Source organism: Acinonyx jubatus, chromosome E3 (genome assembly GCF_027475565.1).
Source record: "Acinonyx jubatus isolate Ajub_Pintada_27869175 chromosome E3, VMU_Ajub_asm_v1.0, whole genome shotgun sequence".
Taxonomy (NCBI): domain Eukaryota; kingdom Metazoa; phylum Chordata; class Mammalia; order Carnivora; family Felidae; genus Acinonyx; species Acinonyx jubatus.
The window spans coordinates 24,005,784-24,032,535 of record NC_069398.1 but is presented as its reverse complement, the minus strand read 5'-3'; the positions used below and the strand labels follow the sequence as shown (position 1 = coordinate 24,032,535).

Sequence of the window (26,752 nt, the reverse complement as noted above, 5' to 3'; positions counted from 1 at the left end):
CCGTTGAACATTCCCACCGCCACTGAGCACTTTATTTCCTTCCTTATTTCTTTTGCTGCTGTAACAAGTTACCACAAACGTAGTGGTTTAAACAATGTAAGTTTATCTTTATTTATAAGTGAATCTTTATTATCTGGAGGTCAGAGTCTCCCCAAGCTAAAATCGAAGTGTCGGCCAGTTCCCCCAGAACCCTAGGGGGAACTCATCCCTTGTCTGTTCTGGCTTCTAGGGGCTGTCCGCATTCTTGGTTTGGGTCCCTCTTCCAGCTTCAAAGCCAGCAATCACATGACTCTGACCTCTGTTTCCTTCCTCACATCTCTCTCTCAATCTCTCTCTCTCTCCCCAGACACCTCTTTCCTTATGAGGACCCCTGTGATTATACTGGCCCCACCCCAAACCAACTCATCTACAGTTCCTTAACTTACTCGCCTCTGCAAAGTCCCTCTTGCTATGTAAGGTACCATACCCACAGGTTCTGGGATTAGGTTCAAGTTCTCTGTGACCTTGACATCTCTCTCTCCAGTTCTTTCTCCCTCCCTGACCATTTTGCCTTAAGGATCAGTGGATCTTTGTGTCCCTTAAATGTTGGTGCTCCCAGAACTTCACTCAGGTCCTGTTTCTACCATACACACTCCCTGTGCATTCCCACCGTCATGAGTTAGGCCTTTCACCTATAGATTCCCAAATGCAGGTCCCCAGCTCAATCCCTTTCTCCTGAGATTCAGATCTATACATCCAATGGTCAGGCTGTGGTCCTCTGCCTGGGAAGATGCCAAGACTAGTGTTCCCAATGGGTGCTGGGCCCCAGAACCAAGTCAAGAGGGGCCAGTGTCAGAGCCTTGACTGGGGGGGGGGGGGGAACCTCTGGGGATTGTTCTGCTCCCCTTTGGAGCAACGATTGAAAAGACAAGCTCATTCCTGCAGCAGAAAGAAACACGGACAGGCAGAAGGAATAAGCCACCCTCAACTCATTAATCTTCCTCTCCTTATTTGTACAAAGTCCCACTTTCCACATCTTTCTCCCCTAGAACCTTATCCACGAGAATACTGACAATTAAAAATGATACAGGGAAGAAAGTACACCAGACAACAACGGGAACGACTATCCTTTGTTGAGCAGTTGCCAGGAATTGCGTTAAGAATAGTACAGGAAAATATTTTATCTCATTTAATCCCCATGACAAGCCAGTGAGGTCTTTCTCATCTCCAATGAAGAAAACGTGGTTTCGGTGGTTAAGTAACTCACCAAGTTCATACAGTCAAGGAGAGACAGGGCTGGACTTGAACTGAGGTCTGGCTGACACCGATGTTCATGCTATTAACACTGGCTTCCCTTCTTCCACAAGGCAACACTCATGCTTCCGGGTGTGCTTTGTCCTTCCGTGGTCGCTCCAGAAATCTGTAGGTCTAGAGAGAAGAAGCTCTTGCTGTCAAAGAGCACACATGCTACCATTTCTCAGGCTCGGGGGTCAGATTATCCAAGAGGGTTGGAGTCATGAAAGCGCCCCAGGGACAGATTGCCTGGGAACTGCCTGCCCCGTCGCCCCAAGGCCCCCGGCACGCCTGTGTATAATTTGCACTGGTTGGAGGAAATCATTGCTGGCTATTGATTCTGGAAGCAGCTGAGACACAGGGAACAAATACAGCCCAGTAATAACGCGGCGAGGGAGAAAGCCGAGAGGGGAACCCACGCGTTCACTTCACTCCTCAGCGGTCGATAAGCTGTTTCTTGAGACTCATTACTCTTCTGCGCCTGGATCCCAGTAGCGTGGGCGTCACCGGGAGCTTCCTCACTGCTGCGTTATCCTAATGGATACGGTCTGAGTTTGTACAGTTCCGGAGCGATGGTAGTCTGCCAGAGGAGGTCATGGGGGGGCTGTGACCACTGGTTGGCCCGCAAGCTGGCCCTGGGCAATTGGAGGCTACTCACCCCCTCCCCTGTCCTTGGAATATATATTCTGCCCTCCATTCCCGCCGTGGGGTTCGGTTCCAAGGATCCAGCCTTGAGAGGTAAGGTGTTGTTGAGAACCTTCTGGACTGTGTACTTTAAGAGACACAGTTCAGTACTCAACTCCATATAGGCTACTCCATGAACTTTTAAGATGGGGCAGGCAGGTGGAGACCTACTCATCTCATGGACGCCCAAGACAAGTCTCATACATGTGAGTCACACATATATGTGTGTTACAGCACACAAATGCTTCTTCTTTTCGTTCAATCAGTTAACAACTGTTAAGAGCCTACCGTGACCAAGGCAGTACCAGGCACTAGAGATATAATAGGAAACAAGACAGACAAGGCAGACACACTCTCTGCCCTTACAGCTAACAATCTGTTGTCATTTCATTTCAATGGGGACACTCGGCAACCTAGAAAATGCCCAGGAGGAAGGCAGGCGGGAACAGCTCAAGAGAGCACATGACAAGATCAGCCAAATATTGGTAATTTTTGAAGCTGAGCGAAGAGTACATGGTGAGCAGACGAGCATATTGTTCTATTTTTGTGTTTGGAAACTTCCCTAAGTCATGTCAAGAGTTGGTCGTGAGGAAAACAAAGTAAACGTACTGTGCGTTGCCCAAAAGGCTAATGAATACCCCTGAAATTGCCTAGCGCTTTTGAAACCAGTGTGGTCCCAATCAATCCTCACAGGAGTGGCGGAAGGTAATCAGGGGGAGTAGGGACTACCCCTGCTTTACAAACGAGGAAAAGACTAGACTCCAAGAAGCTCAGAGGCAGGAGAATTCACATCTCCATCCTAATGTCTGACTTGATTAGAATCCCATCCACCACAATCCAGGTCAAGGTTACAAGGGGATAGTTCTGAGTCTAACACGGACAAGAACTTTTAACCTCTAGAGACGGTATAGGCCTCCTTGAAAAGTAGTGAATCTCTGGCACTAGAAATGTCAAGAAGGTGGAAGCTTCTCCCACTAGAAATGACTTGGGGAAATTTCTGCGATAGGTGGGATCATAGATGGAGAGCATCAAGGGGGCCCTTCAACGATTAATTCCGATGGTGAAGGAGATTTCAGAAGGCTTCTCTGGATTCCCTTATTGGTTCTTTTCTCGGGGGGGGGATATGGCGGAGAAAGGTCATCCAGGTTGCACTTTGGTCACCACTTGTATATTAAGAGGAAAGAACGCCAAATAAAAACAGCTCCCATTTAATGAGCAGGAACCCTCTGCCATGCACCTGCTGAGTGTATCTGCGTTATCTCACCTCATCTTCGCATAACCCTCATCGGTAGATACCATAATTATATCCGAGGCACGGGGAAGTAAACTAACATCCAGCTGACAAAAGATTCTTGGCGGGAATCTCGACAGCAACCCTTGAGTTTATGGAGAGAGACGGCCCGCTCCTGGGATGCTCTGCTCCCTTTCCCTTGCTTAGAATTCTCTAGCACCCGGGGAGGCCAGCTCCAGACAGACAAGGGCACTTAGGGAGTGGAAAGGAAAAACAAAGGCACCTGCAGAGCCAATTTGTGAGTTGAAATTCAACTCCAAAACCTAACCGTTTGTTCCTTGAGCTTAAGTCCTGGGTTTTGATCACAGTTACTAACTGGTGAACAGCCCGGGACTGGCCTCGGTTCCCTGCAGGGAAAGGTAAACATTCTTGGGGAAATGCAAACCTATCACTAATGGTCTAAAATGGCCCGGAATGGAGGCATAATTTCTTTGGGGAACGAACCCCCTGTAAAGGTAAAAGGTTGTTATTTTTACAGCCTGAATGCACGATCTTTCCAACCGCAGTCAGAACCCTTCCTCCCGTACTGACGGCACCCGCAGGGCAGATAAAGAAAGAAACACCAATTTCCCAACAGAAACCCCTGCTCGCTCTGCTTAAGGGCTTGGTGCCTCCCCCCAGCACAGAGGTGAGTGTCACCCACTATAGTTTTCGCCTGAAAGGGAGGTGGATAGGTGAGGCTGAGAAGGTATAATTACAGGGGGAGGCTGGAGCATCTCGGATTGTGACACCAGGCGAGCCTTTCTCTGCTGACTGTGCCTCTGAAAAGAGCCTTCCCCGCCACCTTTATCAAAACCGCTGTCAGGGGAGCACCCCTGTTATTAAATGCTCCTCGGCACGTCTGCACGGAGCATAATCACAGGTGGTAGGCCTGGAGGGGAAGCTGTGCACTGGGAGGGGAGAAAGAAAACACAAGGATGAGCTGACTAAAAACACATAAATGAGGTGTAAAAATTCGATTAGAGACATAGGGAAGGGGAGAGGAAATCAGGACGTGGATGGGAGGGACAGGACGCTGAAGTCTTCTTTAGTTCTCCTGGGGGTGGGTCGGAGTCTTTTTGATTTTCATTCCTTGTCGGGGGTGGGGGGGGGCGGGGGTGAAGGTTCTAGAAAGGTAAGAAACGTGTAGTCCTGGCACGGTCACATCTCCCAGACCCACCTGCTACAAACTCCAGTGGAGTAATGGAACAATAAACTAGAAAGAAGAAAGAAAGAACGAAAGAAAGAAAGAGAGAAAGAGGGAGAGAAACATTGGAAACATGGGAAACACTGGAATCACGTTGGGGGTTGGGGGAAGGTGGCAGGGATCAGGCACCCCCTTTCCTCTTAAAGCTCCCTCAGATGACGGGGCACCTGGGTGGCTCAGTCCGTTAAGCATCCGACGTCGGCTCAGGTCATGATCTCGTGGTTTGTGAGTTCGAGCCCCGTGTCGGGCTCTGTGCTGACAGCTCAGAGCCTGGAGCCTGCTTCAGATTCTATGTCTCCCTCTCTCTCTGCCCCTCCCTACTTGCTCTCTCTCTGTCTCTCTCTCTCTCTCTCAAAAATAAATAAAGCTACCCCAAACGATCATAACATCTAGTCACTACTTTGGAACCACTGCCGTGGAAGAAGAAGGGTTCGTGTTCTGTTTCCCAGGAACATCCCCCCGGCCCCGCCCCTGCAATCTAACCCTCCCCAACCTTCCACGCACAGCTCAAATGTCACCCCAGGAAAACAACAATTCCTGAGCCTGTAGTGAGTGCACAGTAATGAGCCAAGTGCTCTGGGGAACACATATGAAATAAGACAGCCTCTGCTCAGTTCATATGCAGTGAGGGCGAAAGCTTGTGTCCAGTACAGAGAGGAGCTCAATAAATATTTAGGAGATAAATGAATGAATGAATAAGCGAATGACTTCACAATGGTAGACGGTGCTTGGGAAAGTGACAGGGAGGTGACCCAGAGAAAACAAAGGAGCAGGTGTAATGTGCAAAGTAGGGAATGCCTCATAGGGGGACACTTTATAAAGGTGGCAGCATTTGAGTTGGGCTTTGAAGGATGGGTCCTAGTGATATTTAACCTGTGTTCGGAGCTTTAAACTTGATCAATGTTTTACATGCATTAACTTATTTAGTGACTTTTCATAGCCCTTGAAGTTGGCATTTTGATCCCGACTGTAGAGGTGAGGAAAGGTCAAATGACTTCACCAAGCTCAGGATGCTAGTGAGTGAGGAAGCCCAGGACCCTAGTCTGGAATTAGCTGACCCGCAATGACATGTCTGAAGGATCACGCTGTAAGTCACTTAGGGGCCAAGAATGCTGTATAAGAGAGACACCAGTGTTCTATTCCCAGCATGTGATTTCTAGAAGGGACAATGGGTTTGTTTAGGTTTTTTTAAAAGGGAATCTGTCTTTTAGGAAGACAGTCGTGAATCCCAGGATAAAGACAGGCTTCCGAGCTGCGGTGTTGGTAAAGGTGTCCCCAGAGACCCCGGAACCCTCAGAGCAATTGGGTGGCATCTCTCTTGAGGCCCTTGTCGCATTCTCTGGAGTGTTCCTCCTGTACAAGCTTGTCTCCTCTCCTTTTCGATATGATAAACTCTTTGGCCAGAATCTGGCCACATTTCATGTGTGAACCTCTCTGAAACCCAGCCAGGGTGGATCCTACAGTTTCTCCAATTCAGAAGGCCTTCTTTAAGAAAAACACTATAAAATCATAAATACCAGATTAGGTACGCGGTGAATGTGTCTCCAGAATGAAGGAGGAACTCAGGGCGAAATGCCAATTTTAAAGACCGACAAATAAAACCAGAAAATTAGTGTATATTTTTATTCCTCAACTGCCCAATACCCCTCTGAAATACTTTCAACCTCTAATTTTGGGGGCCATGTCATGTTTATTTGCTTCTTCATACAACGAAAATTTTGTAATACCTTTCTTTTTAAATTTTTTTTAATGTTTATTTATTTTTGACAGAGAGAGAGACAGAGAGAGACAGAACGTGAGCGGGGGAGGGGCAGCGAGAGAGGGAGACACAGAATCGGAAGCAGGCTCCAGGCTCCGAGCCATCAGCACAGAGCCTGACACGGGGCTCGAACCCACAGACCGCGAGGTCATGACCTGAGCCGAAGTCGGACGCTCAGCCGATGGAGCCACCCGGGCGCCCCTGTAATACCTTTTTTGAAAGTAAGCATGGTTAGACAAAACTTGTTCGGGATTATTAAGAGTTTTGAGATGCTTCTTGGCACATCACAACTTTTTAACAGCGATGTAATATTTATCAAGTTACTTCCGATAAAGAAAACTATAAGGGCTGGGGGCATTTCAAGCATTCTCATTGAGGAGCAAATCTTAAGTACTTGGTGACCTTCATTCACAATGTGTCATAGACGTCCGCATTGCCGTGGTATGTTTTAGGTTGCCTAACGGGAAGAAAATTCTGTTTCGTCTAAGCAGAGATGGGATTCGGTCCTCGATTTTCAGCTTTACTTGTCTGATACTCAGGAGAACTTTCCCCAGAGGAGATTATGGCTCTGTACCCTTCAAACCTTGTTCCTCCTACATCACCTACTTGCTTCTGGTTCTGGGCTCTGTGGGGTCCACTCCTATCACTCTGACCCTGCCCTTGCCCTATTTGGTCATGACACCAGCTAAGTCAGTAACATGGAGGTTAAGAGTATTCCTGGAAGCCATACCCACACGAGGAAGGCTAGCGAGAACCGAAATATGTTTAGGAATGTCAGCCAACAACACACATCCGTGCCACCGAACTCAGTTCCCAAAAGGCCACTCAACTTCCTCTTCCCGTTGCCGCAGCCCCCTTCAAGAACACCCAACACACACGTGAGGAAACATGGAAGGGAGGCCAGAAGAGAGAGAGGTAACAGTCTTAACCGATTACAGTTACCATATCTTAGGTTCACAAATTTAGCAAAACATACAAGCATACAAACACGTTACCAGGGTTTGTCCATTGCCTTAGGAGGGACCCAGGCAGGAAAGGAGCTTAAAGTTTAAGCTTCTTAGGGCACGGGTGGCTCAGTCAGCTAAGCATCTGACTCTGGCTCAGGTCATGATCTCACAGTTCGTGAGTTCGAGTCCCACACTGGGTGAGCTCAAGCCCCACTTTGGGTGAGATCCGCTTCTCTTTCTCTCTCTCTCTCTCTCTCTCTCTCTCTCTCTCTCTCTCTCTCTCCAACCCCCCCTGCCCCTCTTGGGATTCTCTCTCTCTCTCTCTCCCTCTCTGTATGCCCTCGCTCACTTGCATCCTCTCTCTCTCTCAAAAAACAAAAAAAAAGCTTAAGTTTCATCAAAGTGAATTTACCTCTGGATACATTCCCATGCTTTGCAGAGAATAAGTACTGAGTGAATAAATGCTTTTTCTCCCCCAATTTTTATTTACATTCTTGTTACTTAACATGTAGTGTCATATTGATTTCAGACGCAGAATTTAGTGACTCATCACTTGCCTACAACACGCAGTGCTCATCACAAGTGCCCTCCTCGCCCATCCAGCCCATCCCCCACCCACCTCCCTCCACCACCCCTCAGTTTGTTCTCTGATCTGAAGAGTCGCTTACTGTTTGCTTCCCTCTCAATAGGGAAGCCTGGGCCGGGAGCCGGAATTCTAGAACATCCAGACAACTGGGAGCGAGGCACAACTCGTGCCCTAGAAGGTTAGGCCGGGCTCAGAGCCCTGCCCAGAACTGAGTGCCGTTTTCCAGGACAGCTCTGCCTCACGCAGGGCGGGCAGACTAAACCCATCGCCTCGCTCATTCCAGACAGTCTTCCTCTATGAATCCAAGCCAAAGCTGCTTTGTTGTGTTGTTTTCCTTTCCTTCTCTCCTCGGCGGACTTCTCGTGACATTGACGCGTACCAAGATCGTAGCCAACTAAAACCTTTTTCTAAATTTCCACACTGGCTAAACCAGTTCTCCCAATAAGCGCGCGAAAAGGCAGAGGAAGGGTGAGTTTGTTCTCTTTGCTTGGGCTGGGCCATGCATCGTCTCCTGCCCTTGGACGCTGGTGCTCTTGGATGTGGGGCCTTTGGACTCAGACGAGATTATACCACCAGCTGTCCTGGTTTTCCAGCTCACAGATGGCAGATTGTAGGACTTCTTGGCCTCCATAATTGCATGAGCCAATTACTATAATAAATTTCCATTCTATTCTATTCTAGTCTAGTCTTATAATCTCTCCTCTTGGTCCATCCCTCTGGAGAGCCCTGGCAAATACAATGCAAATGCACAACTCCACTATCCCAATTAAATTCCATAGACTTATGTTTAGCCCAGCACTCTGGCCTCATGAGATGGACCTGACTCTCCCCATTGTCACCTACTATACTGACTGCCGCTACCCTTTCTAGAACACCCAAGTCACTGATTCCAAACCATGGAATGGGACGATCCTAAGTGGAACCCAGCAGCTCATTCTCCTGAACCCCCTCTCTGGCCTGAGGTTAATTTGTTAAGCAACATATTTGGGGTCCAGAAGTTCAATCTATTTTTAAGCCGTCTGATTGGAATGCCACCCAACCTGAATTTAAAGCTCACGGGGATATCCAATGCCTTGGTAGAATCCGTGTGTCTTCCATACTTTCACGATCCAACACATTCAGGGATCCCATCAAAAGAATTAAATGAGGATGGTTTAAGATCCCTTTTTTTCTTAGTGCATTTGTGTATTTTTCCCGTCGCCCATCATTTCTCTTGCTACAAGCTCATGATGCTGGCTTAAAATTGTGTACTTACACAGCATTTCCCTTGAACCTCTGACTCGCAGCTCTCTTCGGAGAGCAGGACTCTTTGCCATGGGTAAGAACACATCTTGCGGTGTTTTTAGAGGTCAGCGATTTCCAGAATGTATTTATATGCAATTACTAATGACATAATAATACCCTGCACTTGATACGAGGCTGTGCAGTTTACAAGGCTGTGCTGTTTCTTGTACAATCTCATTTAACAAAAACCTATCTTAGAAAAAAGGCAAGAATTCAACTTTAGGGAAAGAATAATGAACTCTAATCATTAAGGCCCCGCCCATGCTCTAGGACAGCTGACTCTGAAAAGCCAGTGAGATTATACTTTCCACTTGAGCATTCTGAAGTCCAGGTAATATAATACCAAGATGCTAAAAGCCATCATCTCTATGTTGCGGTAATCACTAGAGCAAGGAGAAAGTTCTATGAGGCACTGATTCCCAACAGCATGGACAGCCTCTGTTATGACTTGGGATATATATTATAATAGCATTCAGAAACTCTGGGGATGGGGCCCACGAACCTGGGTTTCAACAAGCCCTCCACGCAATTCTGATGCATGCTCACATTTGAGAACCTGACCTAATAGAAGGTCGGGAAATATTTAGTCTCTAGAAGAAACACGGGATTGCCATCAGCAGGGAACCGGTGCTCCGTACTATTGAGCGTGCAGATTCTCAAGAATTAGACCCCAGGAAGAGGTCTGAAGGGTCCATTCACAGACCGCTCTTGCGGAAGGCACTGGCAGATTACTTAGGGAGGCAGTAAAGAGAGTCATGTGCACCATCTGGGGATATGTGGAAGTGGCTGAACCAGCCCTGCCTGGTTCAATTAGCTGGGACCCTCTGTGCCCCCACAGGCAATGTCACAGAGCAGAGCACAAGCTGATTCAGCTCCTCATTCTGCCCACCCCCCACGATGGGTATACACTGTGCTGGGTCCCCACCCAAGGTGTCTGTCTCCCCCTGACCTTTTAAGTCAAGGAAAAAACTCGGGTACGTAGGGTGACCAGTGGTCTCAGTGGGCCCAATCCTGGGGGGTCTCCCAGGAGATGAGTCTTTCAGCGCGAAACCTGGAGACGGCCCCAGGCAAAATCGGGACAGCTGCTCACCCAACTGCGAGGTAGATGGCCAAGAGGACATCAACCAGGAGACAGACCGGGGCTGCTCCAAGTGTGTTTGCCGCCCCCATGTCTCGTGAGCCCTCTCTCATCTGGACATTCACTCCATCTCAGTTTTGTTCCCAGCCCATTTTGAATCCCCTGCCCCTGGTTGTCATCCTTGTTCTCACTGGCGCTTGCCCTTCGATTTCCCCTCTTGCATTTTGAGTAGATCCTTTGCTGTAGCTCTTGCCAATGCCGCCGGCCTCACTGACAACCCCGGTTGTCAGTCATTAGGTCAAGCACTCCTCCCTCCCACATGTCCACCAGAGGGATATTTTGGCACCTGCAGATGAATCCGGAGGTCATGGAAGAGAAGCGATTCGATTCGGGTTCCTTTACAAGGAGATGATGCATAATTAACTGTTCTGCTGTCCAATGAGGAGTCCTGCCAACCAGGTAACCTCTTACCCCCACCTCCAACAAGTTTGCGTGTATGGACATTTATCCAAACTGAGTCCTCAAGGAAACTGAAAACTGTAAGTTCGGCGCTTGTGTCTTAGAGTTGTCAATGAACCGACAGCGCGGGGCTCATGAAGCAGAATTGTAGAATCAGGATCTCATCTACCCTTCCCTGAGGGCCTCTGACATATGGTAGGAAACCAGGTCAGAGACTAAGCAAGCAAGGGAGCCTCAAGGACCTGAGATGAATGATGGGGGCGTGGGGGTCTTCTGAAGCTGTGACTATGGAAACAATCAGCACACCTCTCAAGCAGAGGGCACTCTGGGGCCCGTCACATTTTCCAGCTTACCAGCTGGCTTACATTTCTAAGCAGTCTTAACCTGTAAAAGGACTTTCCTAGGCATGATCTCAACATGAGCCCACAACTCTGATACTAACCCTACAAGACAGAGAAAAAGGTGCCATTGTCGTCCTTCTGACGAACCAATGAGGCAGCGAAGGAACAAGAGACTGACTACCCCGGCACCCAAAACAACCATTTACGTTGCTCGCAGATTCGTGGGTCAGGGAGCCTTGGCCGACGGTGCACCTCTGCTCCGTGTGGCACCAGCTGGGGAGGCAGGGACTTGAGAATCCACTCCCACAATGGCTCCTTCACTCATGTGTGCGGTGCCTTGATGTTCCATGGCCCTCTTCACCCCGAGGGTGTCACGTCCTCCGGGACTTCTCCGCAGGGCTTGGACTTTTCACAGCACGGTGGCCTCATGGGAGACATACTTGGATGGCGGCTGGCTCCCACAGGCAGGAAGTGGAAGCAGCTGGGCCAGTGAAGAGCCATGCCGGAACCAGCAGACAGACACCCCCATTGTACTCCACTTGTTAAAGGAGTCGAGCTAAAGGAGGAGGGAGGGCACCTGGGTGGCTCAGTCGGTTAAGGTCATGATTCCACACTTCGTGGGTTTGAGCCCCGCATCGGGCTCTGTGCTGATAGCACGGAGCCTCTCTCTCTGTCCCTCCCCTGTTCTCTCTCTCTCAAATAAATATTTTTTTTAAGTGGGGTAGGACGACACTACATTCTTTTTTTTTTTTTTTTTAACATTTATGTATGTATTAGAGACAGAAAGGGACAGAGTACAAGCTGGGGGAAGAGCAGAGAGAGAGGGAGACACAGAATCTGAAGCAGGCTCCGAGCTGTCAGCACAGAGCCCGACATGAGGCTCGAACTCATAAACCGTGAGATCGTGACCTGAGCTGAAGTCAGACGCTTAAACGACCGAGCCACCCCGGGCGCCCCCGCTCTTCTTGATGGAGTAGGAAAAAGTCACATGGCATGGAAGTGTGTGAGATGAGAGATTTCTCTGGCTACCTTTTCTACAGTGCAGAACTTTGACTTCCAGAATCCTATTCCTTTGTGTTTCCCAACAGACAATACTTCCGAATACGTACCAAACATAAATGGTGGGCATCCACTCACCTGAGCAGAACCTAAGTGCTTTGTGCACAGCTTACAGGCATCCCTTGTACATTTTCCCCGAAGAAAACAATTAGAGTTTAATGCCGTTTGGGGCAATTATAAATACACAAGTTGATAGTAAATTCTTTTTTTTTTTTTTAAGCCAGCAAAACATACATTCAGAATCAGCTCGTTTGGGATTTGTAGTGATTTTAGAAATATGTTTGCAAATCAAATTATCAATTCAACAAAATTGGAAGGGGGATGTCTAATCTACTTAAGAAAATTAACTCTGGGTATTTGGCAACCACTTTATCAGCATTGTTTGTGTGTAAACATTATGCTTATCAATGATTCTTATCTAGTCATTAAAGTAGGCCTTGCAGTTGGCTAAGCGTTTGTCATAATTCTACCATTTTCGCTCACTAGGGCTGGCCACCCTCCAAGATATTCCAATTAAGAGTTTATTACTCTGTCACACTTTCAGGGGCCTGTGTCGACATATAGTTAAATTCTATCTAGAGGACATATCCTAGGCTATAGCTGCTCTGCTTCTGTGGGATTTTTTTTTGGTCTTGTTTTTCTAATGAAAATAATCTATTGATCCTGCTCGTAAGAGGAGCACACAGCTCCAAATCATTACCTCCTGGCAGTAACTAATTTTTGAGTCTTCTCTGCTTGACCACACTCCTTAATGGCAGTTGAATAAATATCTAAGACGCAGACTTCTAGTCCTTTCTGAAGGATAGCCCCTTCCAACAAGGAGGCCGAAATCAATACAAACCAACAAATATTTACCGAGCACCACGCTAGGCGCTGAACGCCAAGCCAAGTGCCGTCAGGCTCTCTGTCCTCAAGCCCACCCCACGACAGCCGTCAGTCCTCACCTCTCACCTTCTCAAGTCACAGCTCCGGGGAACAGGGATGGACACGTGACCCAAAGACAGCCAGGGCGGCCCACGGCTGTGTCACCCGGCTCAGGCAGATGAACTGGTCCAATCTGACCGCTCACCGGATTTCTCACCAAAAGACACGGAAGCTTTTGCCGACATGGGCAATAAGCACTGGGGCAGAAAGGTCATATTGATTTTAGGGGCCGGAGCCGACATCGTTCTTTCCAGAAAAAGTCAGTCTGCAGAAGGAGTCGCGTTGTGCAAACCGGCAGCACGTGGCCACAAAGACAGACAGAGGTGGGAAGAGGACAAAACCCCAGTTGCCTTTCTGGTTCCCAGCCAGAGTTCCCAAACGGCTGGTTCTATTTGAGTTTTTTCTTGGATTCTGGGATCTCTCCTTACAATACAGTAAAGACCTTTTGTGTTTGAGTGGTTTTGCCTACGTGCTACGCCTTAGAACCCAAAGCCCTGAAAGACCCTCGTGTCCTCGTGTGTTGAATGCCACACGAGTGGTGTTCACAAGTCATGTAAGCAGTGTTCATCTGACAAAGAAATGGCTTTGGGTTCTAGGTGAGGATTCCAATGAAAATGCTGAACACGACTTGAAGCAATGCATGTAGAAGTGGCTCTTTCTGAACCACGAGACCCTTCTGATCTTAACAAATCACGCAAAACAAAAACTCCTGACAGAAGTGGCCAGGAGTGGTTGTCTAGGGAGAATTGGATGGATAGTGGGGGGCAAGAGCCGGGTGGGGACTTAATTTGGACTATACGTCTTTTGGACCTTTCGGGGCTTTGTGACATACACGGACTGAAAAAGTAAAGAAGTACGGGTGCCTGGGTGGCTCAGTCGGTTGGGCATCCAACTTCGGCTCGGGTCACGATCTCACGGTTTATGCGTTCGAGCCCCGCGTCGGGCTCTGTGCCGGTAGCTGCGAGCCTGGAGCCTGCTTCGGATTCTGTGTTTTCCTCTTTCTCTCTGCCCCTCCCCCGCTTGTCTCTCTCTGTCTCTCAAAAATGAATAAAGGTAAAAAAAAAAAAATTTTTTTTAAAGAAAAAGTAAAGAAGCAATTTAATTGATTTTTCCACAGAACACGTCACTATAAACAAATCAGTCAGCATTCCTGTCTTCTCCTGAAAACAACATCTCGCCCCGGAAAAAGGTTTTGTTTCTTGACCGGGCTCCTAGGTCTCCCCATTTATCCAACCTTGCTGCGTACTACCCACCTTCCAGAACCCTCCTTTCCGGCCACTCTGGTCTCCTAGTCTCATTTTATTCTTTTTTAAAGTTGTATTTATTTATTTTGAGAGAGAGAGAGACAGAACACAAGCGGGGGAGGTACAGAGAGAGGAGAGACAGAATCCCAAGAGCCCGATGCGGGGCTCGAACTCACGAACTGTGTGAAACCATGACCTGAGCCGAGATCGAGAGTCGGGCACTTAACCGACCGCACCACCCCGGTGTCCCTAATTGTATTTTTGAAAACAGTGACAATGCTCTTTTACAGACACATCAATATAATAAATCAAATTAGGGCCAATAAATACATATTTCAAAAACCCTGGAAAAAAAAACCCAACCAGACACAAATGCAAAAAAAAAAAAAAAAGGCAACTACCATATGATTTCACTTGCACATGGAATATAAAAAAAAAAAATGAGCAAACAAAACAACGCTCTTAAATGCAGAACACAAACTGGTGGTTGCCAGAGGGGAGGTGGGTGGGGGGTGGGCCCAAGAGATAAAAGGGATTACGAGGCGCAAAATTCCAGTCACAAAATAAATAAGTCACGGAGATGAAAAGTGCAGGCATAGAGAATACAATCAGCAATATTGCAATAACGTTGTAGGGTGACATATGGGGACCACACACATCGTGGTGAGCAGTGAGTGATGTATAGAATTGTCAAATCGATATGTCATACACCTGAAGCTATGCCATCCTACTTCAATTTTGCTTCTGTTGCTCTACCCACTTCTCTGTACTCTTTCCGACACCCCCATTACCCTCACCCCACTGTTTCCCCCAGTGCTATAGATCCTACAGGCCGTTGGTCAGTTTGTTATGCCTTTCCAACTAGTTTGCTTTTCCCAGCCCCACCTAGGGAAGCCCCGGCCTATCCTTTCTCTTCCTCCCCATGCTGTTGTGATCTCAACACGCCCCAGCACCGAGCCTTCCCAGGCCAAAGGAATGAAGCTAAAAGAAAACAGCACAGTTGGGATAGCACCCGGTTTTCAATCAATGTGGATGCAATCTGAAGATTCACGGATGCCAAGACAGCTGGATTATCGTCAAAAAGGCACTGCCATCGAATCCCGCCTCTATTGAGTGAGGCATCATAGCCAAATCGCCTAACCTTCTGAGCCTCGTTTCTAGATCAATAAAGTAGAGGTAATAATCCCCATCCCTCCAGACTATGGAGAAGCGTAAAGGGAGGCAAATCGCGGGAGAATCAGGCGCGATGTGGCCATCAGCGGCTTCAACCATCATATCAAGTGGCCACCGATTCATTATATCGCTATACACATTTTCACGGGTAGATGATGGGTTTTTGGAAATCAAAGACCACGGCCCACTTCAAATTCCCAAACTTCATATCGTACATTGGAAGTTCCCGGTAGATATTAATGGATCAATCGGAAGCTGTATACCGAAAACCTTTATTAGCGCGCACACACACACACACACAAAATCAGAAGACTCGTGTTCCGATTCACTCTGCTACATAAATCATTCACTGCGTTTCCATAATCTTTTCAAAGAGCTAGTATAGTCAATTTCCAATTATCTGTGTCAGTGGGGAACAGGAATAGTCTGAATAATGAAACCCACAAATAATCCATACATTTAATTTTAGTAGTTGCTTCCAGCCAGCATGAAAATTTCCCACTGTGAATATGTCCACTCTTCCTAGCCCCTCCTCTCTCGCTGGCAGGGGCAAATATTGCCGAAAGGCATCGTCAGCAGGAAGAAGGAAAACCCAGGGTCTAGACAATGTGCAGGCTGGCTAATCAGCCTTCAGAATATGAAGCCTGGCTGCTCTTCATAGGAAGCACCTTCTGACACACCACCGAGAACACAGTGGCGTCACAGGGCCTCACCCTGAACCCCGACCACAGCAACATCCTGACCCCTCATGGTCACCGGCTCTGCGTGACCCTCGGCTGAGATCTACTTCAGTCAGCCAATGTCATGGAATTGACATGTGCCGGTTACACACATATGGGGGTGAGCGTCTCATGCATGTGTGTGAGGCATTGATTGTGACTTTGAAAAATGAAACAGATTCAGGAAGATAGAGGCCCAATTGGAGAACCTCTCCTTAAGGCCACTACTGTCTGGCCTCTTGAATGTGAACGAATAAAAAAAAGAGGTGCCTGAGTGCCTCAGTCGATTGGGCATCCAACTCTTGGTTGTGGCTCAGGTCATGATCCCAGGGTCGTGGGATCGAGCCTGACACTTGGCTCTGTGCTGAGCGTGGAGCCTCCTCAAGATTCCCTCTCCCTCCCTCTCTCTCTCTCTCTCTCTCTCTCTCAAATTAAAAAAAAAAAAATCTTGAATGCAAACATACTTGGGTCTAACATCTCAGGTGACTTTCTAAAGGATAGCCAAGAAACAATCGGTTATTGCTTTAACCTGAGTTAATGTGCTTTGGGGCACCTGGGTGGCTCAGTCAGTCAAGCATCTGAATCTTGGTTTCGGCTCAGGTCGCGGTCACACAGTTCATGAGTTTGAGCCCCGCATCGGGCTCTGCACTGACAGCAGAGAGCCTGCTGGGGATTTCTCTCTCCTCCTCTCTGCCCCTCCCCGGCTTGCTCTCTCTCAAAAAATAAATATATAAAAAAATTTTTTTTTGAAGTTAATGTGCTTTAAAAATACATATAAAAGGATGAATTTATTTCCTCTAATCCCCCCTGAGTTGGAAGCCCTCAAACCCAAGGTTGCCAACGAATGGCCTGGGGGCTGATTCCGGCCCCAGAGTGTTTTGCCTTCCCAACGTGGGTGGTCTCCAGTTCACCCTCACCTCTCCCTGTCCCCTGCCCCCCCCCTTCTCCACTGAGGGCACCTGTGTCAATTGCTCTCGTCACCTGACACCCGAGCCCTGCACTGGTTTACATTCTCCACCTGCCTCCTCTCAGCTTTTGCACTTTTATAGTTTGGGGTCTACTGTGCTTTCTAAAATTGCAGCAGAAATAGCTCCCACCCCACCAGCTCTTCTCACAGTGTGAGAAGATACCCCCCCATCAAGAGATGGGGTCCACGTTCCTCCCTCTTGAAGTTGGGACTTCCTGCCGTGGACTACAGCAGGGGTGACGCTTCTGTCACCACCGAGGCCAGGGCAGTTGCCACTCATGGGGGCCGGGAGCCGGCTCGTACGGGCAACCAAAGCCAGTTGGGCCCATCTCATCCCAACTGTGTTCAGTGGCTTGAAATGGGCCACGGCGGGACTGTTTACACCATGGAAATCAGCAAATGTTAAAAATCAGGGCTTCTCCATCTGGGAAGCCAGTTGGGGAACATTTCCCAGCACGCCGCCCCCCTGGTTCTCTGCGAGCCCAGCCACCATGCTGTGAGGGGGTCTTAGCAGCCAGCTGAGAGCCCCCCCCCCCCGCCTCCCCCGGAGGAAACCAAAGCCCTGGGCCTCAGCCCCCACTGAGCTCCCAGGGGACCGCCAGCACTGACTCACCAGCTACGGGAGGAGGCCCATCTTGAAATCCGTCCCCAGCCTCCGGTCACATCATCCGAGCTGACGCCACGTGGAGCAACGACCAGCCTTCCCCGCCATCCCCCTGCAGACGCAGGCACGAAATTGCAAGTCCGCGAGCCCCCGTTAGGGTTTGAGACGCTTGCTCAGCCGCGCTGGTGACCAGACCGCAGTTCCTGGCACCGAGGAGCAGCTCACTCCGCCCCTCGTGGGGCCTTTCACCTGTGGTCCCCCAACCTTGCTCTCCCTTGCTGGTTCCCCCTGTTTCACATCTTACAGCCATTTCCTGGCATCAGGGCGGACACCCTCCCCTCAGAGAAGTCCAGGATCTCTGTCCCTGGCTGCCCACAGCAGCGTGAGCTGGGGCCGGTCTGAGACTGGAGTCTCTTGCTCTGGGTAACCCTCCCCGGGACGTGCATCCTGCCAGCCAGGCTGAAGCTGGGGGATGTCACTCTTCCGTACCCAGAACCGTCATCTGGAATGCCTTGTCCCTGGGTGTTGCCAGGCACCTGACATTTTGGACACTGCTTAGTGCTACTTGAAGAGTCTCCTGCGCTTTCATAATTACCGACTCTACCTCACTTGCCATAACTCGCTCTCACACCTTTGTGGTGGCAGGACAGGGCTCTCTAACTCGCCATTGTGGTCCCGCCCGTGGCGGGGGTCGGGGGGGGGTCCTACCACGTCTGAGAGACACACGGTGAGTAAGATTATATCCCTACCTGCAAGGACCACAGTCTACTGAGTATGGGCACTGGGGGAACTGGGAAAGACTTCCCTCAATCTGGGATTTCAAGTCGGACTAAGAGTTTACTTGGCAGGGAGAGAGAAGAAGGAGAAGGGCGGGGGGGGGGGAAGAAAAGGGAGAGGATGAAGGAGAAGAGAAGAGAAAGAGAGAGAAAGAGAGAAAGAAAGAGAGAAAGAAAGGGAGGGAGGGAGGGAGGAAGGAAGGAAGGAACGGAGGGAGGAAGGGAGGAAGGGAGGAGGGGAGGAAGGAACGGAGGGAGGAAGGGAGGGAGGGAGGAGGGGAGGAAGAAAGGAGAGAGGGAAGGAAGGAAGGGGGAAAAGAGGGAGGGAGAAGAGGTAGAAGGGAGGGAGGGGAAGAAGGAAGGTTAATTAACTCCAGGCAGAAGAGAAAACACGGAAGGAGGCAGACTGGCACAGAGCGAGAATCGGGATGTCACTGGCACACAGGTAGAGGGCCAGAAGATGACTGGGGGTCAGCGGAAGGGTGCATCTCATTCCTCGGGCAACGTGGGGTTACTGCAAATAAGACAAAAATGACGTGATCTGATTTGCACTTCCTAAAAATAGCTCTCTCGGAGACACAGTGGGAAAGGGCTCAAAGGTGGACTTAACTGCCCATCAAAGGAGGCCGATCTGAGGGCTATTTCTAGGCAAGAGGTGATGAGGGCTAAAATGACGGATGACAGTTGACAATAGAGGAGAGAATGTACTTACAGAGTAGAAACCACAGCATTTGCTGAGCGCCTGCGTCTCGAGGCTAGAGGAAGGTTTCCAAGGATGGCGGTGTTTCCCCCAGAAGCATAATAATGGCAGTGGCAGCAGGGCAAACACTTACAAGGCACTTACTATGTGCCAGGCGTTGTTTTAAAGACTTTGCTGTATTAACTCATTTAATCCTCACTTCAGTCTTACGAAGTAGATACGATGATGACGCTGCTGGTGCTGACAGCGGTGCCCATTTTACAGATGAGCAAACTGAGGCACAGTGCCATTAAACCACCTGCCCACTTTCATCGCAGGGCGAGAATGTCAAGTCCTTGTTCTTTAGTGATTACCCGGCCCCGCCTCTCCCGGGGAGGCCTCTTGGGAAAAGGATGCCCAGGGCAGTCAGCAGGGTACGAAGTGGTGGGTCTGGTGCCAGAGTGGGGGCAGCAGAAGTGAGGAGTTGAGGGCACCTCCGGACCCGCCATCCGCAGAGAGGCCCCAAGGAGCAGCGTCGCCTCCCTCCCCGCCCAGGGCCCCCCTTCCGCAGAGCCCGCTCACAGACCCCACGCCTGGCTCTGATCACAGGCCCCACGCCTGGCTCTGATCACAGGCCCCGGCGGGTGCCCCCGGGCCTGCCTCGGGTCGGAGCCTGGCCCACGGGGGGCCGTCGCGCTGTTCTGCCTAACCCAACTGCCACATACTGGCTGCCACCCAGCCGCCCCGCCCCTGGGCAGCCCTGACTGATGGGTTCTCCGGAGCCCAGCCCTTCTAGAATTGGTAACGGCCCTGCCAGATGCTCTCAGACAGCGCCCGACACCTCGCTCGGCTCTCGCTCCCCGCCTGCTTATCCGAGGCGACTGCCCCGTGTGTCCGGTGCCCCTCCGGTCCCATCCCGGCTGACCCAGTGTTGCTCAAGGCCATCAGGCCCCCGGATAAAACCAAGGCTGCGGGAAGGAGGCCGGTGACAGCAGCGCCTGAGCAAGCAGCGATGTTTCCAGCGTGAGAGGAGGAGTAATGAACGCTGGCAGAAGCAGAGTCGCCGCAAGGGCATGGAGACGTTTTGTTCCCCGGCTTCTGGGTGGGTGAGATCCGAGGCGTCGCCACTCCTGTCGTGCAGGCAGCTGTGCCTGTCAAACCATCTGCACCGCAGAATGCCAAGCGGCTCACGCGGGGCTCGCATCTGCTCGGGGGCGGGGAGCCGAGGCGTCTGCGACTCCGGGGCTGGGGACACAGAGCCACGCATTCCCGCCAGCCTTCCCGGCGGGGCCGCTCCGCCACCACGCCAAGCCCAGGAGCTCCCGATGTGCGGCCATTCGTGGGCGGTTGGCCCTCCCTGGCGAGGATCAGTGCTTTCCACAGACGGACATTACGTCTGCACGGGATTCTCGGTGAATTTCCACTTCCTTTCACGACATAGCTTCTGAATCACATTACAAACCCTCAAATGTTTTTATTTTAATTTTTGAGAGAGTGCAAGTGGGGGAAGGGCAGAGAGAGGGGGACAGAACACCCCAAGCGGGCTCCACGCTCACAGCAGTGAGCCTCTTGCGGGGCTCGAACTCCCGAGCCTCCAGATCTTGACCTGAGCAGAAGTCAGAGACTCAACCACGTGAGCCACCCAGGCGCCCCCACATCACAAATCGTAAAGCATCCAGGGTACTGGCAGCAAAGGGCTGGGCTTTGTGGCCTCCCGTGAGCGGCCGTTCTGGGTGTTTCTGAATGGCACCAGGGATTTGACCTCTGTAGGTGCAGCTCCATTCGGAGCACCAACGAACGAACACTCCTTCCCATATGCCTTCTGTAGGGTCCTGCCTTCCACCCTCGTGGGAAAGTTTAACGACCTACGGCCGATCCCAGGCTATTCTGGACAACAAAAATTAGCAGGCCAACGTCATTGCCAACGAGGAAAGTGATAGACTGTGTCTGTGTATTGGAGTGTGGGTAGGTGAATGATAGACCCATCGATTGCTTGATCGATCAGTAGATATATAAAAATCTCTACCCAGTAGGTCAGGCCTTACCACTGGGGAAGGGTAAAATGGGGTCACGTTACAATGAATCCAAGCTCCCCCGACTTACTCCAGAGGAAGAGTAACCCTTGCCAAGGGATCCTGCGGTTATTTCCGGCAGCCCACAGACGGGGCACGGTCCCTCAAGGGCTGGAATGTCACCAGTTGGAACGAATGCAGGTTCCCAGGTGTTTCCTCGGGAAGCTCCCAGGGTTGCCATTTCTCAGCCCGGCCAGAGGTGCTGGGCATTGTACAGACGCCTCCAGAACTCCACTCAGGGTCCCCGCTGCCACTCAGAGACCAGTACGTTCTTCTAGAACCCTGCCACTAAAGGTGTGGTCCCTTGCCCTGGTCCCTCGCCCTGGTGCAACCTGGGAGCTTGCTAGTAATGTTCGGGTCCCGCCCCCCAGAGAGTCTTTTTTAATGGAGATCGTCTGCTTCTCAAATTTTAATGGTTAAAATACACATATTGGTCCTGTTAGGTCCGTGTCGGGGCCTGGGATTGTGCATTTCTACACATTCTAGGGCAGAACTGATGCTTCTGGTTTGCAGACGAGACTTTGCAAGAATGTGGAGAACAGATTTCTCAGCCTCTGGTCCTGGAACCCTCTCCACTCAGAGGCCTCAAACCCAGTAAAGGGCATTCGTCCCAGCATCCCAACACCAGCAAAAAAAAAAAAAAGTGAATCTTTTTCCAGCATAAAACTATACACAGAGTTCAAACTATGCCTGTAAGTCCTCTCAGGGTCTCAAGGAAGCTTGCAGAAAATTAGAGGAACGTTTAAGCATCTCTAAAGAGTTAAGCCACTCGTTGGAAATCCGAAGTCGCAACCCAAACACAGTTTCGAACCGGCTCACGCGGGATGGATTTTAGACACAACGTCGGCACGGGCTTCCGGGCAGCAAAAGTGGGCACTGCCAGGAGCACGTGGCTGACGAAGTGCGTCCGTCCTCACGTTCGGTGACCCTAAACAAAAGCTCATGTCACCTCCGTGCCCTCTTTCTGCCTCTCTAGCCCGTCCGTTCCTGGTCTTGTACGAAAGTCCCTGATTCCCACCCCACCGCCAGCCCCGCTCACCCCAGTGCCCCATCTCCCATTTTGTTCTTTGGAACCGGTCAGGGCGGGTAATCTTTGTCGTGAGAGAGGCAGAATGAGCAGCGAGAAGCTGGAACCGGCACTCAAGAGAGGTGCGCTGTGCAGCCGAGCGATCGGGCGCTGGAAAGTGCAAGTGTCCTGGATGGAAGGAATTCCAGAGGGAGTCTAAGATCCTGTTGATGGGACTGCTGAGCCGGTGGCAGGACCAGCAGAGAGCAGGCCTGAAGACGGACCGGTTGAGTTAGGCTTCCTCAAAGTGCAAAAGCAGTTTGCAAGCGTATTTGACAAGCTGTAGGGCAAAGGCACTGATCAATCAGAAGGCCGCACTGGCCCAGGGTCCTGGAGCCCCTCCGAGGAGCTTGGGGACATCTAAGGAGCTTTGGGGGGAAAGGTTAGGGGAGCCAGGATGGGGGTGGGGACAGGGGTCCTCCAGGGGAGCCTCGTTCCTCTGTTGAAAGCTTCCCTCATTCCCACCCTTACAACTGAGAACGTGTCTCGCGTTTGCCAATTTTCTGAGGCAGATAAAAAAAAAAAAAAAAAAAAAGATTGGAATCCTGCCTCTAAAACCAAGAGGAATGCAAACAAGAGTGCTTCGTGTGGATCCAGGAAAGATTCTAGGAAGGATGGTTTTTGAGCCTTAAGAAGGAGGCAGCAAGGATTTGTTCAGAACTCACGGTGCCAGTCCCGCGACCGATCTCCCCAGTAGGTGTGGGTCTCCTTGATGTCAGGCTACATGTGATCTTTGACTTGGAGACGTTCTTCTCCACACGGCTGAGTCCACTTTGCCCCCACCTGCTCCCCTCTCTCTGCCAGTGCCCAGAACCAGTGCTGCCCAGAGGCAAAAGCCTCACCTCGGTCAACATGGCGTACTGGCTTCATCAAGGTCGCTCGGAGTCTTTCAAAGCATAAGAAAGGCTAGTTACTAAAACAGAAAGTAATTTCTGTTCTCATTGAATGAGTATTAAAAATGTATTGAACAGCTTTATTGAGATACAATTCACATACCACACAATTTGGGATTCAAAGTGTACAATTCGAAGACCTTCAGAATATTCAGGGCTGTATAGTCCCCACCAACACTCAATTTTAGCGCATTTTCATCATCCCCCAAAGAAACTCCACACCTATTAGTTGCCATTCCATCACCACGCCCATCCCTTCCAGCCCTAGGCAACCACTAACCCACCTTCTGTCTCTCTATATGTCCTTGTTCTAGACATGTTAGGCGAATGGAATCATAGGATACGTGGTTTTTGTGCGTGGCGTCTTTCATTCACCTTAACGTTTCCGAGAGCCATTCATGCCATAGAATCTATCAGAACTACCTTCCTCTTTGTGGCTGGATAATAGTCCATTGTACGGATATAGCACATTTTTTTTTTTATCCATTCATCAGCCGATGGACATTTCTACTCTCTGGCTATTATGAATAACCTGCTACAAACACTCACGTACAAGTTTTATGTGAGCGTATGCTTTCATTTCTCCTGGGTGCACACCTAGCGGTAGAATTGCGGAGTTATATGGTAACCCTGTGTTTAGCGTTTGTGAGAGACTGCCAGACTCTGGAAGAATAGCTACTTCTGAATTAAATCAGTCTGAAGGAGCACGCTGGCAAGGGTGTCGTTGGCTTTTCCTCTCTAGAGTCCTTGACCTAACCCAGCTAGGAATGTTGGGCGTGCCTTCATCCGTATCTATGGTTTTCCTTGTCTCCCACCCTCACCACGTGTCAAACTCCACGGAACGGAAATTGCACCTCCCCTGGACTGTGGTCCCCATCCAGAACTGACCCACGGTCCCTCTACTATATAGACCCTCTTCTCTGCTCCCTCCCCATGCCCCCTCCCCCCACCGCCTTCCCCTTTCCTGTTAGGAAATGGCTTTGCTTGCTAGTCCCAGTGAAACACAGGACCCATCACGGAAACTTAGTGACATCTATATCCATACTTTGCTCCTTCCCCTCCATCCTGGTGGGTGAGCTCCCCCGGCTCTAGGAGGCTATCCTACCATGTAGCACCTGAGAGCACTAGCTTCCTCAGAGCCTTCACCCCATTGGTTATCTTCTCAGTCTCCTGAAACTCTCGTTCCCTCCCCACCCCGTCGTTCATTTTCATTGCCCTTAAGTAAGTTCAACTCTCTGTCATTAAAAAAAAAAAAGAAATAGTACTGTTGGGGCGCCTGGGTGGCTCAGTTGGTTAAGCGTCCGACTCTTAACTTTGGCTCAGGTCGTGATCTCAGGGTTTGTGAGATCCAGCCCGTACATGGGGCTCTGGGCTGCCATCGGGGAGCCTGCTTGCGATTCTCTCTCTCTCTCTCTCTCTCTCTCTCTCTCTCTGCCCCTCCCCCACTTGCACGCACATACGTGCACTCTGTCTCTCAAAATAAACATACATATGTACATACATACATACACAGTACCATTTTTATAGTAACTCCTTCACACTAGGGCTCCTCCCTTAGCTCCTACCTCATCTCTCTGCCGCCCTTTAGAGTAAAGGCCACGGAAAAAGATGTGCAATAACTTCTCCATATCCTCTCTCCGCACTCACTCTTCAACCCACAATGCCACCAAAACATCCTGGCAAACATCTCCACTGCCCTGTCTTTTGATAAAGCCAGTGAATGTCTTTTGGTCCTTGTTTGATTTGACCTCTCTTCTTAAACTCCACCCTTACTGTCTCGTGATCTCCTTCCCTGGCCTTCTCGACAGACCCCGTGCCCTGCTGGTCATTTTCTCTTCCCTGTCACTCTACAGATGTGCATCCATTCTTGTTTGTTCACAGCTTTGAATTTTGCCGCAATGTGACTGCAACATTCAAATGTGTCTCTGCAGCCCTACCTCTTCCTCAGCTCCAGACTCATACCTCCAACTGCCTGTCCCACATCGCCATTTGAATGATGAAGAGAAAGCTCAAATCGAACTTGGCAACAGGCAAACCACTTGTTCCTGCGTCCCACAAAAAGAAAAGCCTGCTCTGTGCTCAAGCCTCTCCTCTTTGCTATGTGTTTATTATATCTTCCTCAATATAAGCTCCTTGAGGACATCTATCACTCTCCCTGGCCAAGTGAAGATACTCGGTTAGATGGATGGATGGATAAGTGGTTGGATGGATGGATGGATGGATGGATGGATGGATGGATAAGTGGACAGATAAGTGGATGGATGGATGGATGGATGGATGGATGGATGGATGGATGGATAAGTGGATGGATAAGTGGATGGATGGATGGATAAGTGGACAGATAAGTGGATGGATGGATGGATGGATGGATGGATGGATAGATAGGCATATGGATGGATGCTGACCTCACAAGACTCCATGTCAGTTTTTTCTTTACGTGCTCTCCCTGAACATTCTCATCCACTCCACATTCAACTCTTGCTCTGGGCTGAGGGTCCCCAAATCTGTATCTCCAGTCCAGCTCTCTCTGGACCACATGGGTGCCTTCTATGCTCTTCAGCTGCCTTCTGGACATCTCCAATCAGATGCCTCACAGTGGATCAACCTCAAATGCCCAACTAAAACTAGCCCTCTTCTTAATCTCTTATCCAGATAAAGATTGCCATTATGTATTCAGGTGCCAAGGCTGGGATTCTGGACATCAACCTTCACTCCTTCCTCTCAAACACTACCATGACCTTTGACTCAATGCCAGATCTATATACTACCTATATGTCAACACCACCCCCATCAGTCCTCACCAGGGACACTGCAACTGTTCCAGTGCCCTCTCCACCTCTGGCTGTGCCTAGTGCTCTCCATCTCCAACCTGAGTGGTATTTCTTCAACTCATATCTATGGTGTTACACTGCCATGAGGATGAATGAGGATGAAGTTCAAAGCCCTCAGTCTTTCATGATCCGCCTCACTATTCCCACAGGACATTATACTCCCACTGTTTGGACTGCTTTCAGGTTCTTCAATGCACCATGCTGTCTCTTGCCTCTGAGCCTTTACCTTCTGCCTGAAATGTCATGGATCCACCGTCTTCTTTCTGCTCTCTTGCTTTTTCATGCAGGATTTATTGAGGGTGCCACTCCTGCCAGAGAGCTTTCTCTCGTGTTCCATGCCATCCTCCAGGTCTAGATTAGGGACTTCTACCTGCTACCATCAAATTCAGTACCTCTTTTATTACCCCCAAAGCATTGCATTCTATTTGCCTTTTTACACGTCTGTGAGCTCTCTGAAGGCAGTGACAGCGTCTCAAACATCTCTAAATCCTCAATACTGAGAACAGAGCTGACACAGAAAAGGCATTCAAATATGTGTAGATTGATGGGTGGAACCTTGTGGGAGTACAGCATATATTTTGGAAAACCTAATAAGGGCTCCAGGCATTTTTGACAGGATAGAGTGATGAACTGGGTTTAACAAGATAAAATTTAATTGGAACAAATGTAAGGTTCTGCCCTTGGGTCCAAAAGGCACGTGTGCAGGAAGAGGGAACGGTGTGTCGTTGCAGTTTATGCGAAAAGCCTAGGGAGTTAGAGTTGTCAGTAAGCTCAGTGCGGGTCAACAGTGTGATCTGACTGCCAAAAAAATTAACACCATCGGAGTTCACACTAGACACGCAGCTTCTAGAGTGAGAG

The 26,752-nt window shown here is 49.8% G+C and overlaps 1 long non-coding RNA gene across 1 annotated transcript in view; it reads right to left on the bottom strand.

The window, feature by feature from the left end:
* Positions 1–583: 583 nt before the first annotated feature.
* Positions 584–26,752, bottom strand: part of LOC106977507 (uncharacterized) — a 97,116-nt gene continuing 70,947 nt past the window's right edge. The window contains exon 8 of the long non-coding RNA XR_008294607.1: positions 584–1,399. This is a non-coding gene — a long non-coding RNA (uncharacterized LOC106977507). The remainder of the gene's footprint in view (positions 1,400–26,752) is intronic.